The sequence below is a fragment of the Pelophylax lessonae genome (assembly GCF_965119305.1).
Source record: "Pelophylax lessonae genome assembly, chromosome: 6".
NCBI classification, from domain to species: domain Eukaryota; kingdom Metazoa; phylum Chordata; class Amphibia; order Anura; family Ranidae; genus Pelophylax; species Pelophylax lessonae.
In genome coordinates, this window is record NC_138773.1 from 111,155,262 (window position 1) to 111,170,174 (window position 14,913).

At 45.4% G+C, this 14,913-nt stretch overlaps 1 protein-coding gene across 1 annotated transcript in view; it reads right to left on the reverse strand.

Annotated features, from left to right (window-relative positions):
• The window catches only part of LDAF1 (lipid droplet assembly factor 1), a 261,173-nt gene extending 254,198 nt beyond the window's left edge, over window positions 1-6,975 (reverse strand). Inside the window, exon 1 of the mRNA XM_082262317.1 lies at window positions 6,826-6,975. The gene's annotated coding sequence lies outside the window, so the exon portion shown is untranslated. The remainder of the gene's footprint in view (window positions 1-6,825) is intronic.
• Between the last annotated feature and the right edge of the window lie 7,938 nt (window positions 6,976-14,913).

The following is a 14,913-nucleotide window of genomic DNA, read 5'->3' on the forward strand; positions in this document are numbered from 1 at the left end:
TATTAGTGTACATCATAATGCACAGTAATGCATGCAAGAACACGTGCATACGTGTGAGGGGAACACACAAATTCCTAGTCATACAGACATCTTTAAATATTAGATGAATATTATGGTCATTACCATTGTAACATACAGTATAAGTGGTGTATATAATCTACAGCCAAATTCGCCAACTGGAACAGTTTGTAACTGGGTGCTTGGTTAAGAATGGAGAGTGAGGGAAACACTGGCTGCAGCTGCTTTCTGTAGCTGCTGCCCTGTGGTGCTGAAATGGTTATTAACTTCTGTATATCAGCAAAAGGAGGAAGATGCCGAGTCAGGCAGTACTGTACTGTGGGAACTGTAGTCCAGAGGAAATAAACTCTAATCTGTAATCTCTGTAACCAAGAACTGCATTTCCCAGAGGGACATTGCCAGGAGAATGGGAAAGAGCTGAAATTTCTCAGGCTGTACCTAACACAGCTTCATCTTGCCATGAGTGAGCCCAGAGAGTACACATCGCTGTCCAGTGTGAACCATCACTACTGTATAACAGGGTAGGATCCAAAGTGTGGAGTGCAGTTGTGCTGACAGAGTCATCTGGTTGCAGAGCAAAGAGTAGACTAATTGCTATGTGTGAACAGATGGTGAGCTGCAATATTGCTAGGACTGGTGAGCTGCAGCTGTGAGCATTTACTAAGTGCTGGTAGAGAGATTGAGCTCTTTAGGAACTGACCATACAGCTAGCTAGTAGCCTTATTGCTGCCTGCAGGATTGACTGGGACTATTCTCATGTGTGGCAATGGTATAACTGGGCCCCAACGCTAGCCGGCTGAAGGGTTAGGATTAAAGGCTACCCCTTTACAGCTGCTACACAGAGACCTTTACCTATTGCTTATGTTAAGAGGAACCTCTCAGGGGATGTTGCACCATATCCTAGCCATTTTCCCAGCCTCTCAGGGGACATTGCACCATATCCTAGCCATGCACTCTAGCCTAGTTATAGTATTATAATTCACATTGCATGTAATGCTTATATGCACTGTTTATTGCTGACTTTGCCGATATACTGTATGTGTTGATTCCAGTCTAGTGGTGTAAAAATATTCTAACTTTGCCATAGTGAATACTGTATACCGTCTAGTGGACTGTGTTTGAACCTACCTTCTGTGTGTTCATGTATGCTCAAACCACCATTTATTCTAACCCATATTAAAACTGGAGAATACAAAATATGGTGTAGCTGTGCATGGTAGCCAATTAGCTTCTAACTTCAGCTTGTTCAATTAAGCTTAGACAAAAAAAAAAAAAACTGGAAGCAGACACCAGACTACACCAGATTTTGCACTCTACAGTTTTAGTAATGTGGCAAGGTTTCCAGGCCTGTGGCCTGATGTGGGTCTGCCATTAGTACTGGAATCCTCTCCAGCCCATGTGAGCTGAGTGTGTGACAACTGAAGCAGCAACAACTCCGGCATCTTTGTTTGTGGTTTTTATTATAAGTTAAAGGGGATGGGAGAAGGGAATGAGTGGGATACTCCTTTAGGCTCAAACTAATAACAATTGGGACTTTGATCCTGAAAATGTCAGTTGCCACTTCCTTGACGCCAGCCAACGCTCACTAATACTGAGTACACACTGCAGCTTGATAGAAATGCTGAATCCTCGACTGAAAGTCCAGAAGATCCAGGACTGTGAAACTGTAGAACTCCTGACACAGTTACGCCTCGTACACACTCATCGATAGTTGGCCGTGAATTTTCGGCCAACGTCCGATCGGCCGATTTTCGGCTTGTTAGTATGATGCTTTCGACAACCGACTCCGACTTTTCAGCCGAACAAAATCTGGTGTGCAGGCTATAAAATTTTTGTTGGCCGTCAACAGAACGGCCGATTTTCCGTCAGTCAGTACAGATTTCGGCAGACAAAAATCTGATGAGCAAGACTGGGCATGCTCAGAGAAGAAAAAACACACGAAAAGTAAACCAGCACATGACATCACTTCTGAAGTTGGTTTTTGTTGGTCGAGAAAATTTGTGTGCAGTCTAAAGCACATTTCAACCAACACAACAACACTGGACAAAAGACGGCCGATTGGTCGGCCGATAATCGTTGCGTGTGTACGAGGCTTTAGGCTGTACAATTCACTGAATACTGTCCCTCGCTTTAGTTTGGTTCACACCAAACACACCAGCTTGAGGTAGTATGAAGTAGAACTCTACTAATCTGTACTTGCAGCTGACATACCCTTTACAATTCAGGGCCCAGATGCAGGTGCCCCCTTGACTGTAACTCTTCAGGGTCCACTGACTATGTACCCCCTTGGTAACTTCAGGGTCCTCAACCTAGGTACCCCCTTTGCAGCTAGCTGACACTGGATACCAGAACCTCTTCCGGAGTGGTCCCCTCTGACTCTAGGCAGACCCCCAGGGGCAATCCTCAGTACTCACGACCTGTGTAGGCTTTCCTGGGACTGGACCCCTCTCGCTCTTCGTAGGCTCTCGGCACACCGGATCCCCTCAGCTCAACTCAGCATTCTCTGGATACTCAGGCGACACCCCGAGATATCCTCTTCATCAGACAGGAGGAGAGATAGCCGTACTCTCCCTGCTGGGACTCTGCTCCCGCCAAAAACACAGTGCCACACACTCCCCCCCCCCCCCCCAAACTTATATCCACTCCTAGAATCCTTTGCAGCCTAATCTGCCTTCTGAGGTATTTACAAGCTGGGATGTGTCCCCTGATTGGGCTTCCCACACTGCCCTATGAGAAGCCTCTCACAGGAGCCAGTGGGGATACTTCTCCCCTTAGCAGGCACATCTGGAAGCCCTGACACCCTATCCAAGTAAATCACAGCCCTGCTGTTAGGCAGACAAGGCCCACTATACATTTACCTAGCACCTACCTGTAGGGTGCTACAGTAAATTAACCCTATTGTGTTCATTCACCCCTAAACGGTCTAGTATCTATTTCCTGGTACTAATTTACAACAAATTTTAAGGTATCTAAGCTTGTGTTTTTATAAGGGCTTGCAGTAACTATCGCTCAACCAAGTACACCAGAGGGGCCAAGGTTCGAGCGGAGGGGGTGGGGGGGGAAGTACACGTGTAAAGTATATTATCTACAGCACATGTACAACACAGGATATAGATATATTGATAGAAAAAGGAAAATTCAGTTAGTAATTATTTAAAGCTGAAGTTCAGAAGTGATCTTTATTGCATACCTATATTGGTCCATCTTGGACCAATATAAGTATACATATCTCATACCTGATGGTCTGCATGAGAAGGTAACAATCACTGTAGTAGTCGGCGCTACTACACGTAATAGCTGCAATCTTGCATGTCCTTTGGCTGAGCCCCTTCCCCTCTGCACACTGACCACAGTTTCTGCTGGGAAGCCGAGAATCACTGTAGCAGTTGACGCTACTACAGTGATAACTGCCATCTTCAAGATCCTGTGCAGCTTCCCTTCTGCACACTGATATACAAGGCATTCTTATACATATACAAGGCCATCTGTGGTCACTCACTCAGCACTGCTGACATTCATAGAACGCTTTGTATTTCTTTTGAGGCTCGTTCACATCAGAATGTGCTGCTGGAACTGGGTGTGCAATCTGCTGCAGATGTACTCCTGCATTTGCCTGCAATGGATCACATGGTACCACAGTACTATGCAATCAGGGGCAGTGCGTTTTTGAAAAAGTAGTGTATGTATTACTTTGGTGGCATCCAGTTCGTTTTCAATCAATTCAAATGTATGGGCTGAAAATCGCACCACACTGAATTATACAAGAAAGCAGACCAGGTTCCTGCTTGATTTAGCTGTGAACTGGCTCTTAATCAGTACAAGGTGTTCTTCGATTAGATGGAGGAGAGGGGTGGTGATGTCACGATCTCCATCTCATTCAATAAAGGAATGGCTTGTATTCACCAAAAAAAAAAAAATACAAGAAGTTCAGTCAATGGCAACAGTGCCAGACGCATGACCCCCTCCCCATGGTCAGTGTGCAGAGTGGAAGCCACTCAGCCCAGGATCTGGAATATCGCTGCTATCACTGTGGTAGCACCAACTGCTACAGTAACTGCCAGCTTCTCTAACAGACCCTCATGTATACATGCTTACCTTATGCTGGCCATACACTAGCCGAGAAATCATTTGAAAATCTGTCATTTGGTCCGTTCGTTCGTTTTTCGTCCAGTTAATGGGCACAGATAGAAAAACGATTTTAACTTTTCAGAGCTGAAAAATTGAAGATACAGTTTGGAAAATTCTGCCGAACGACTGATAAATTAAAAGGTTAATGTGTTTCTCGCCCCAACTTTTGCACTAGTTATATGTGACAAAAGGAACGTAAAACTGATTATTGTCCATTGAACAGTTTATCGATCAAAATTCGGTCATTACATAATGGAACGATTGTCTGCTCTCACGGTCAAATGTTTGTTTTTCGAAAATGAGATTTTTCGTATAGCGTATGGCCAGCATTATTCCTAGCTGGACCAATGTGAGTAGGGATAGGCTCAGGAATGTTTGGATCCTAGTCCCAACCCCCCTGAACAATCCAGCCAGGAAGACACTGCACAACGCCAATCATGAGCAGCCTAGTCAGGGCATGTGTATGTTCAGTTGCGGGCCGGGAAATGCCTCACTGCCTATGATTGGCGCTGTGCAGTGACAGCTTCTTGGCGGGATTGCTCAGGTCGGTTGGGAACAGGATCCAAACACGCCTGAGCCCACCCCTAACTGTAAAGCTGGATACAACTTTTGTTGGTAGATTTTCTTTAGATTTACCTTCAACTATGTTATGCAAGGGCCTGCCTGATTGCATACAAATTGAAAGTTTTTAGGTCTGACCTCATATTATATGGTTTTGGTAAGTCTGAAGCCTCGTACACACGATCAGATTATCGAATGATCTTTCGTCCGTTTTTTGTTGCATGCTAGTCTCATATGGAAAGTAAAGAGGTTACTTTCATACGAAAATTCTCATACGACAGAACTCAAATTCAGAAGTGATGTAATGTGTTGAATTGTTTTGTATGTGTTCTTTCGTTTCTGAGCATGCCTAGTCTTGCTCTTATGATTTTTTTCGGACTGTACTAATTAAACGAAAATCGGACGTTGTGTTGACGTACGATAAAAATTTTATAGCCTGCACATCAAGTTTTTGTCGTCTGAAAATTCGTAATCGGCTGTCGAAAGCACTATACTAACGACTAAAGATCCGAAAATTAGCAGATCGTTCGGACAAAATTTTACTTCCGATTTTCGTATCGTGTGCACGGGCCTTTAAGGAAAAAATCTAAAGACAATTGTATAGTGTGTATCCAGCTTAATGGGCCATACACACTATGCAATTGTCTTTACATTTTTTCCTTTGGATTTACCAAAACCATATAATATGAGGTCAAATCTAAACACTTTCAATCTGCATGCAATCAGACAGGCCCTTGCACTACATAGTTGAAAGTAAAGGAAATCTAACAACAAAAGTTGTATAGTGTGTATCCAGCTTAAGGCCTCATTCACATGGGGCAAATTGATCCGTGCCCCTTGCAGGGCCATACCAATGTAGTGTGCATCCCCGTGCCTGTGTTCTATCAGAAAACCCTACCCCATCAGAAATCCATACCCTCTTCGTTTCCGGTTCAGATCAGCTGTGGATTTGTCATGCATCAGCTGTATGCCTCAGCTGTCGCCGCGTCACATGTCCTAGTGTGCATGCGGGTCGGGCAGCGGGCAGGGAGATCTCTTATAACAAATATCCATCCAATCTCCATGCCCCACACTGCACCGACCCGACAATGGGACAATCCGATCTCCATGCCCCACACTGCACCGACCCAACAATGGGACAATATGCCCACTGTCCATTTGATGGCTATGTCCCATTGTTGGGTCGGTGCAGTGTGGGGCATGGCGATCGGATTGTCCCATTGTTGGGTCGGTGCAGTGCGGGGCTTGAGGATTGGATGGATATTTGTTATAAGAGATCTCCCTGCCCGCTACCCGACGATTGCCGCGCATGCGCATTAAGACGTGTGCCCGACTCGTTGCGATATTTTCACATTTCCCTACCTATTGCGCGCATGCGCACTAGGACGTGTGACGTGCTACAGCTGATGCATGACGAATCCACAGCTGATCTGAACCGGAAATGACGAGGGTATGGATTTCGAATGGGGTAGGGTTTTCTGATAGAACACCGGAAGTCCAATAGCTTTCTATTGGGACGCGTCAGCTGCACGGACACAGCCGCTGCTCCCAATGTAACATCTGTGAGGGTGCACAGCTCCAAACACAGTCAGGGTGAGTTGGGGGACACGTACCTGCACAGATGCCACATTGAAAGCAGCTGCTGTGTCCCAATAGCCCTCTATGGCACTACCTGCATCCCCGTGCCAGTAAAACATGGCCCTGCATGGGGCACAGATCAAATAAAAAATGCTTAAATGTGCAAAAAATAGGGAATCGGCTTTAACATACAGCATTAGACATGATTAGCCATTTAAGCCTGAAGGTGTAATGCTGTAAACACTAAAATACGTTGAATTTAATTTTTTTACCAAATTTTAGAGTTTGGGCACCTGCGGCAAACAATCTACATGTATAGATTACCATAATTCCTGACTAAACCTTATTAAGATAAGTATATTGTAGAGTTTATCATAATCCTAAATGTGTATCGCTATACCATCACATACAGAACCGAGCCTAGCAGCTACTACAACAGTGTTCAGCATATATCCTGCACAGCGACAGTATACAAGCAGCAGACAGTAACAAGCAATGAACAGTTTGCTCCAGTTCTCTGAGCTGCCTTTCTATTCTTACCTCTCAGCACTGCCTGTCAGATCCCTCCATACTCATTAGCACAACAGAGCAAGCTGCATTTCCTACTCACTCCCCGCCCTGTACTCCTAGTCACACAAGACCAGCCTTCAGTCTACAAAGGGAACTCCTTACAGAGCCTGCCCTATCAATCCTCCTTCTTTGTTTATTTGGCTTTGCTCACTGTCTTTCCATCGCCTATGAAGGGACATGCTGTTATTAAAGTCACTGCCAACGCCTCTATTTATATGCATGCTAAATTATATCAGAATGGCTTAGCAGTCTATTGATAAAATGTATTTGCATTCACATGCCCTTGTACATTTTGAAGAGAGGGGAAAAAAGCCCAAAACTTCATCTCATTCTCACCCCAGAGAACAAGAAGTGGGAGAGTTTTACTACTCCCCCCACAAATACACCCAACTTGCAAAGTGTAGGGAACTATGGATTCCACCCCATATAAAACTGCCCAGTCATGGAAAGAAATAAAAACAAAAAGCAGAGCGCCTCTAAATGTAATCAGTTTAATTAAAAGGGTAAGGCAGGTACAGGAAAACTGCTAACATTTAAAACAGTATAAAATAGCTCATCTGTTAGGTGGTCTGCAGGAACACAGGGGTCCATGGCTGGATGTTGTGGCTCCAAGAGGTGGTGCAGGGGATGGTGAAGGAGGGAGATGCCTGGAGGGCCAAGAGACCAGATAGTAGGAAGGCCGGCGGCTTCAGAAAGGTGTTCTGTTCCCCATTCTGAAGCCGCCGGCCATCCTACCAAACGGTCCCTCAGCTCACCAGGCGTCTCCCTGAGGAACAGAACACCTTCCTGAAGCCGCCTTCCTACTATCTGGTCTCTTGGCCCTCCAGGCATCTCCCTCCTTCACCATCCCCTGCACCACCTCTTGGAGCCACAACATCCAGCCGTGGACCCCTGTGTTCCTGCAGACCACCTAACAGATGAGCTATTTTATACTGTTTTCAATTTGAGCAGTTTTCCTGTACCTGCCTTACCCTTTTAATTAAACTGATAACACTTAGTCCCGGTTCACACTATCGCGACTTTTAAGGCGACTTGTCAGCCTGACATGTCGCGGTCCATTCTGTGCTACGGGAACCGTTCTAATAGGAGCGACTCAAGTCGCTCTGACTTAGAAAATAGTTCCTGTACTACTTTGGGGCGACATCAGAGCAACTTGCGTTGACTTCAATTATGTGAAGTCAGTGCAAGTCGCGCCAAAGTCATGGTGCACGCGACTTCACAGGTCGCCCCCGAAGTCTTGCCGCGGTAGTGTGAACAGACACTTATGGGCCATACACACTATACAATTTTCTTTAGACTTTTTCCTTCAGACTTACCAAAACAATATAATACCCTTTCAATTTCTATGCAATCAGGCAGGCCCTTGCACTACATGAAAAGGTAAATCTAAAGGGAATCTGACAACAAAAGTTGTATAGTGTGTATCCAGCTTTAGAGGCGCTCTGCTTTTTGTTTTTATTTCTTCTTTCAGAGCTGACTTCTCTCTGGATCTGAGCTGGCCCTGAGTGTCATCTATTTCAGCCATCAACTACACTAGACTAATGACTATACATGAACTGCATACCCCTTGATGCTATATAGGTATGTGTGATGCGCCAACTCCTATCCTGCTTAGTCATGGAAACAAACGTCCTATAGCCCATGGGTCAGCTGTATAATTTGTGCTGAAGTTAAAAGCAGGCTGGATGTTATAATAAGTGCATATTTCAGAATGTATTTCAAACAATGAAAAACAACATATATAAAACTGGTCATGGTAGGCAGTCAGTAGCTGCGCTGCAGGCAGTAGTGAGGCCTCCTGAGTTTATATTTCTAATAAAGCTGCAGAGCGCTGAGTTAGTGCTCTTTCACACGGTCCGCATCTGTTGGCGGACTCCGTGTTGCTCAGCTGGGGTTCGATCCGCCGATCCCCGCTGAGCAGGCAGGTGACAGCTCCCTCTCTGCTCTGTGTGCGGAGAGGGAGGTGTCAGAGCCCCGCTGTTCTCTATGGGGGAATCGGATGAGAGCGGACCGCCTGTCCCATTCGATCCAATCCCCTGGAAGGATGGAAAATAGGGTTTCAATCTGTCCGAATTTTACGGACAGGATCGGATGCAGATGGCAGTGGGTGTCAGCGGTAGGGATGATCGAACGGTTCAGGTCGACCATCGGTTTGACCCGAACATTGACTGTTCGAAATTCGGCCAAATTTCGAACTTTTTGCTGAAAAAGTTTGGAATTCGGCAACCAGAACCGACCAAAATGCAATGGGACAGGAACTAGGCTTTAAAAGCCTGTGATTGGACCAGAACCATCAGTAAAAGCCAATTGAGGGGGCAGGAGGATGCTAGGAATGTGATTGGAGTGACTTGGGGGTCCAGAGGCCAATCAGTAGTGAATATGCCCCCCCAGTATATAAGATAGCCCCACCAAATCTCTAGCATTGTAATACAGGGATGTGGAAGAGAGTGGAAGCAGTTCTGTTACTCCTGCTTCAAAGTGTAATTTAGCAATTAGTGAGGAAAGGGATATCTAGTGTAGTTAGGGTACTATTTTCCACTATAGTTAGATTTAATAATCTAGTTTCTGTAGGGAAAGTGTTAAGTGTCAGGGGACTGTAGTGTAGTGTAGGGTTAATTGACTCTGACTGCTATGGCAGGGTGACCAAACCCTTCCATTTCAGGGTGACCGCCATAGAAAAAAGATAGTTTATATTAAAATTGCAGTAGAGCAGGATAGTGGCTTCGCTACTTTCACACCTGTCCTTTTTTGTTGCAGGCGTTTATTGGGCTTTTTTGTGGACGTCTTTGGAGGCAGGCATGACATCTGAACTTCTGTGTAGGGGTATATATACACACACACATGTATGTATATATACACATACACATATATAGGTGTGAAAGTAGCAGAACCCTATGCTTGTGCTAATTAAATAATTTGCAGGCATAGGGCTACGCTCCTATCACACTTATATGTGCGTATGTGTATAAATACATATAAGTGTGTGTATATATACCCCTATACAGAAGTTCAGATGTTATGCCTGCCTCCAAAGACGCCCAAAAGATGCCCCAAAAAAACGCCTGCAACAACACAACTAGGCGTTTTTGTTGCAGGTTTTTTTTGGGCATTTTTTGGGCATCTTTGGAGGCAGGCATAACATCTGAACTTCTGTGTAGAGGTATATATACACACACACTTATATGTATTTATACACATACACACATATAAGTGTGATAGGAGCATAGCCCTATGCCTGCAAATTATTTCATTAGCGCAGGCATAGGGTTCTGCTACTTTCACACCTATATATGTGTATGTGTATATATACATACATGTGTGTGTGTATATATACCCCTACACAGAAGTTCAGATGTCATGCCTGCCTCCAAACACGTCCACAAAAAAGCCCTATAAACGCCTGCAACAAAAACGGCCGGGTGTGAAAATAGCGGAGCCACTATCCTGCTCTAATGCAATTCTAATACAAGCAAACTTTTTTTTTTTTCTGGTTCTGGACATGCTACAGAGCTGAAACTTCACAGGTACACTTTTAAGTCCCCCCAGACACTAAATCCAAAGAAATCTCTTTTTTTTTTTTTCAATAATTTTTTCAATAATTGGCTCTCTATCAAAAATGACAATTTTTAAGAACTTTTTTTGTGTGATTAATAGTCCCTGGGGCATGACCCAGAACCCTATGCACTTTTTAGGGGCATTTATTGGGTTTTAGGGCTTCAAAATGGTGTTTTTTGATTACCGAAGTTCGGGTCCCATTGATTTCAATGGGGTTCTGAAACCCGGGCCGAACTTTCGGGAAGTTCGGGTGTTCTGGTCGAACCAAACTTTTCAAAAGTTCGATCATCCCTAGTCAGCGGACATGTCACCGTTGACATCCGCTGCCCCATAGGGATGCATGGAGGATCCGTTATACCCTCATGGGGATGCACAGGTGTTTTTTGCATCCCCTTGTGGGCAGTCCCAATTGCAGTCAGGTCCATAAATATTGGGACATTGACACAATTCTAAACTTTTTGGCTCTATGCACCACCACAATGGGTTTAAAAATGAAACAAAGAAGATGTGCTTTAACTGCAGACTTTCAGCTTTAATTTGAGGGTATTTATATCCAAATAAGGTGAACGGTGTGGGAATTACAACAGTTTGTATATGTGCCTCCCCTTTTAGGGACCAAAAGTAATGGGACAGATTAACAATCATAAATCAAACTTTCACTTTTTAATACTTGGTTGCAAATCCTTTGCAGTCAATTACAGCCTGAAGTCTGGAACGCATAGAAATCACCAGACGCTGGGTTTCATCCCTGGTGATGCTCTGCCAGACCTCTACTGCAACTGTCTTCAGTTCCTGCTTGTTCTTGGGGCATTTTCCCTTCAGTTTTGTCTTCAGCAAGTGAAATGCATGTTCAATCGGATTCAGGTCAGGTGATTGACTTGGCCATTGCATAGCATTCCACTTCTTTCTCTTTGGTTGCTTTGGCAGTATGCTTCGGGTCATTGTCCATCTGCACTGTGAAGCGCCGTCCAATGAGTTCTGAAGCATTTGGCTGAATATGAGCAGATAATATTGCCCGAAACATTTCAGAATTCATACTGCTGCTTTTGTCAGCAGTCACTTCATCAATAAATACAAGAGAACCAGTTTCATTGGCAGCCATACATGCCCACGCCCAGTGCTGGGACAAGGTCATCCAGTGCCCAGGGCGAACGTGCAAAACTGCGCCCCACCCCACCCCGGGTTGTGCATGACCAATCATTTTACCCATGCCTGATAACCACACTTGATAATTACACCTATGTATAGAGTGCTAAGGTCAGGACTGAATAATTTACCCCTATGAGGCATTTCATATATGCATGAATACATACATACAAACACTCAATATATACATTAAACCACCAACTAATGTACCTGTCTAACCCAAATGTATTCCCTGAATTTTTTTCATAATAAACGTTTAAATCCCAACTTCAGGAAAAAAACAAAAAATCAACCCTTACAATGGGGCCTGAAAAGTCCCAGTATATTCCTAAGACTAGCATGTAAAAAAAAAAAAAAATGGTTTGATATTCTCATTGTGTGTATGGGACTTTTTTATTCTAGGAGCAGAGGATTAGGGTAAAACCACTTAGTCCCGGTTCACACTGGTGTGATGCGGGAAACCCTGCTATTCAGTGCCGGTTCCCGCATTGCACCAGAATCGCACAGTGGTTTACACTGAGACCTGCAAATCTCTGGGGGGTGTCAATGTAAAGGTAATGATGACACTTTCAGATTGGTTCGCAGATCGCAGTTCAAACTGTGAAATGGTGCAGGAATTGGATCGCATAGGTGTGAACACCCATGCAATCTGATTCCAGTGCGAACCAAAAAAAGGGCCCTGCTCCATTCTTGTGCAAATAGGATGCGATTTCAGCCAAAAAGTTTGTATGGCTGAAATCACATTGCACAGACATCGCATGTGATCTGCACCACAATGTGGTGCAAATCAAATGCGATGTCTGGCATTGCAATAGTGTGATTCGGCACTTAAACTGGCACACATGCATAGGTTTTTTTTTTTGGTTTAGCCAGTGGGCTGAATTGAAAAAAAAACACTTACAGATTCATCCATCCACACAAGAGGTGGATGAAGAAATCCCCTCCGCGAGACGTATTCTGACGCCGGGGACTCTTCTCTGTCAGAATACACTGATCAGCATTACAGCCGATTGGCTGCAATGCTGATCGAACAAGGTTTTCCAGCAGGCTCCCATTCTACAGAAGCTCCCATTCTGACAGGCTGCTTCTAACAGGCAAGGCCACACATAGATCGAAATTCAGCTGGTCCCTGCTGAGCCGAACAAATTTTGTTTCATGTGTACCCAGCTTTACCTTACTCCTTGCTCCAGTAGGCTCTCTCCAGTGCTGTGACTGGTCCTCGGGAGCTCCTGGGTAAACTGTGACTGACTGGGTCACACTCCAGCCTCATCATACCATACAGGGTTAATGTTCCTGTATGGTATGTGATGAGACTTTGGGTGGTAGAGGAGAGCACTGTAGCTGGCTGGAGAAAATATACATGAGGCTATTTCCCCCAGCACTGCAAGGGTGGACTGTTTCACTTTGCTGTAGTTGGGCTGCAACACATCACTTGTTTATGATGAAATCTTTGACTAGGTTAGGAATATACTGGGACTTTTCAGGCTCTACATACTGTAGATGTATTCCACAAACACACTTTATCTTATTAAAAGGCATTTTTGGCGCCCTAGGCAAAATAAAAATTGCCGCCGCCGCATATGCTTGGCCCACGATGTGAAAAGAGAATTACAATATGAAGGGAAATTTTTCTTTCTTTAATCATATATTGTGTGTTGTTATTAGGGGGAAAAATATTGTTACCTCTTGGATAAGAAAAATAGACTTTTCACTTTGCAATAGCCTTTTCCCTTAGTTTAGTGAATGTGGGGAAAAATCCTGTGCTCCCTGTTTGTATTCGGCAGCAAGATTGTCTTAGGCCTTTATCCTTCATCAGAGGCTCTCCTCCAGCACCACTATCCATAGAAGAGCCTATTAATGAAGAATAGGGGTGGTGGAGAAGAGTCTATGGGGAAAAATAGTGGCGGTGGAGGAGAGCCTATGATGAATAGCGGTGCTGGAGGAGAGCCTATGATGGAGGAGAGCAGTGCTGGAGGAGAGCCTATGATGAAGGATAGCGGTGCTGGAGGAGAGCCTATGATGAAGGATAGCGGTGCTGGAGGAGAGCCTATGATGGATAGTGGTGCTGGAGGAGAGCCTATGATGAATAGCGGTGCTGGAGGAGAGCCTATGATGGAGGATAGCGGTGCTGGAGGAGAGCCTATGATGAAGGATAGCGGTGCTGGAGGAGAGCCTATGATGAAGGATAGCGGTGCTGGAGGAGAGCCTATGATGGAGGATAGCAGTGCTGGAGAAGAGCCTATGATGAAGGATAGCGGTGCTGGAGGAGAGCCTATGATGGATAATGGTGCTGGAGGAGAGCCTATGATGAAGGATAGTGGTGCTGGAGGAGAGCCTATGATGAAGGATAGCGGTGCTGGAGGAGAGCCTATGATGAAGGATAGCGGTGCTGGAGGAGAGCCTATGATGGAGGATAGCGGTGCTGGAGGAGAGCCTATGATGAAGGATAGCGGTGCTGGAGGAGAGCCTATGATGGATAGTGGTGCTGGAGGAGAGCCTATGATGAAGGATAGTGGTGCTGGAGGAGAGCCTATGATGAAGGATAGCGGTGCTGGAGGAGAGCCTATGATGAAGGATAGCGGTGCTGGAGGAGAGCCTATGATGGATAGTGGTGCTGGAGGAGAGCCTATGATGAAAGATAGTGGTGCTGGAGGAGAGCCTATGATGAAGGATAGCGGTGCTGGAGGAGAGCCTATGATGAAAGATAGTGGTGCTGGAGGAGAGCCTATGATGGAGGATAGCAGTGGTGCAGGAAAACCTATGATGGAGGATAGCGGTGATGGAGGGGAGCCTAAGATGAAGGATAGCGGTGGTGCAGGGAAAACCTATGATGGATAGCAGTGGTGGAGGGGTTAAAACCCCTTTAGACAGTGAGTAAGTCTCCTATAACTATTTATAATAGTGAAGTCTTTATCAGAACCTATTGGACCCCCCCCCCCCCGAGGTGTGTGCTGTGCTTGGGGCTCGCTGAGAGTTGTGGTTCTATGTCAGTCATGTGACCCCCCCAGCCCCCTCACCTGGAGGATCTGGAACACCTGGTGCTCCTCCACATACACAGCCATGTGTGGGGGGATTCTCAGGGGCTTGTTGATGGTGTCCATGTCTCCTCAGATCTCCGAGTTGCAGGCCTCAGATTCCCCGGACAGGCGGCAGTAGTACTCCTTGGCAGCACAAGCAGCTCCCTCTATCAGATTTCCCTACCCTGGCGCTGAGTCAAACTTCCTGACTCGCTCATTAGTTCTCCCCCCGCCCTATCTCCTCCGCCGGCTGACGTCATCTGCAGGGGAAACCTAATGCGCATGCGCGGCATCGCTGCTACGAAGATTTCCGACGCTGGAGCCCGGTGTCAGCCCTGAG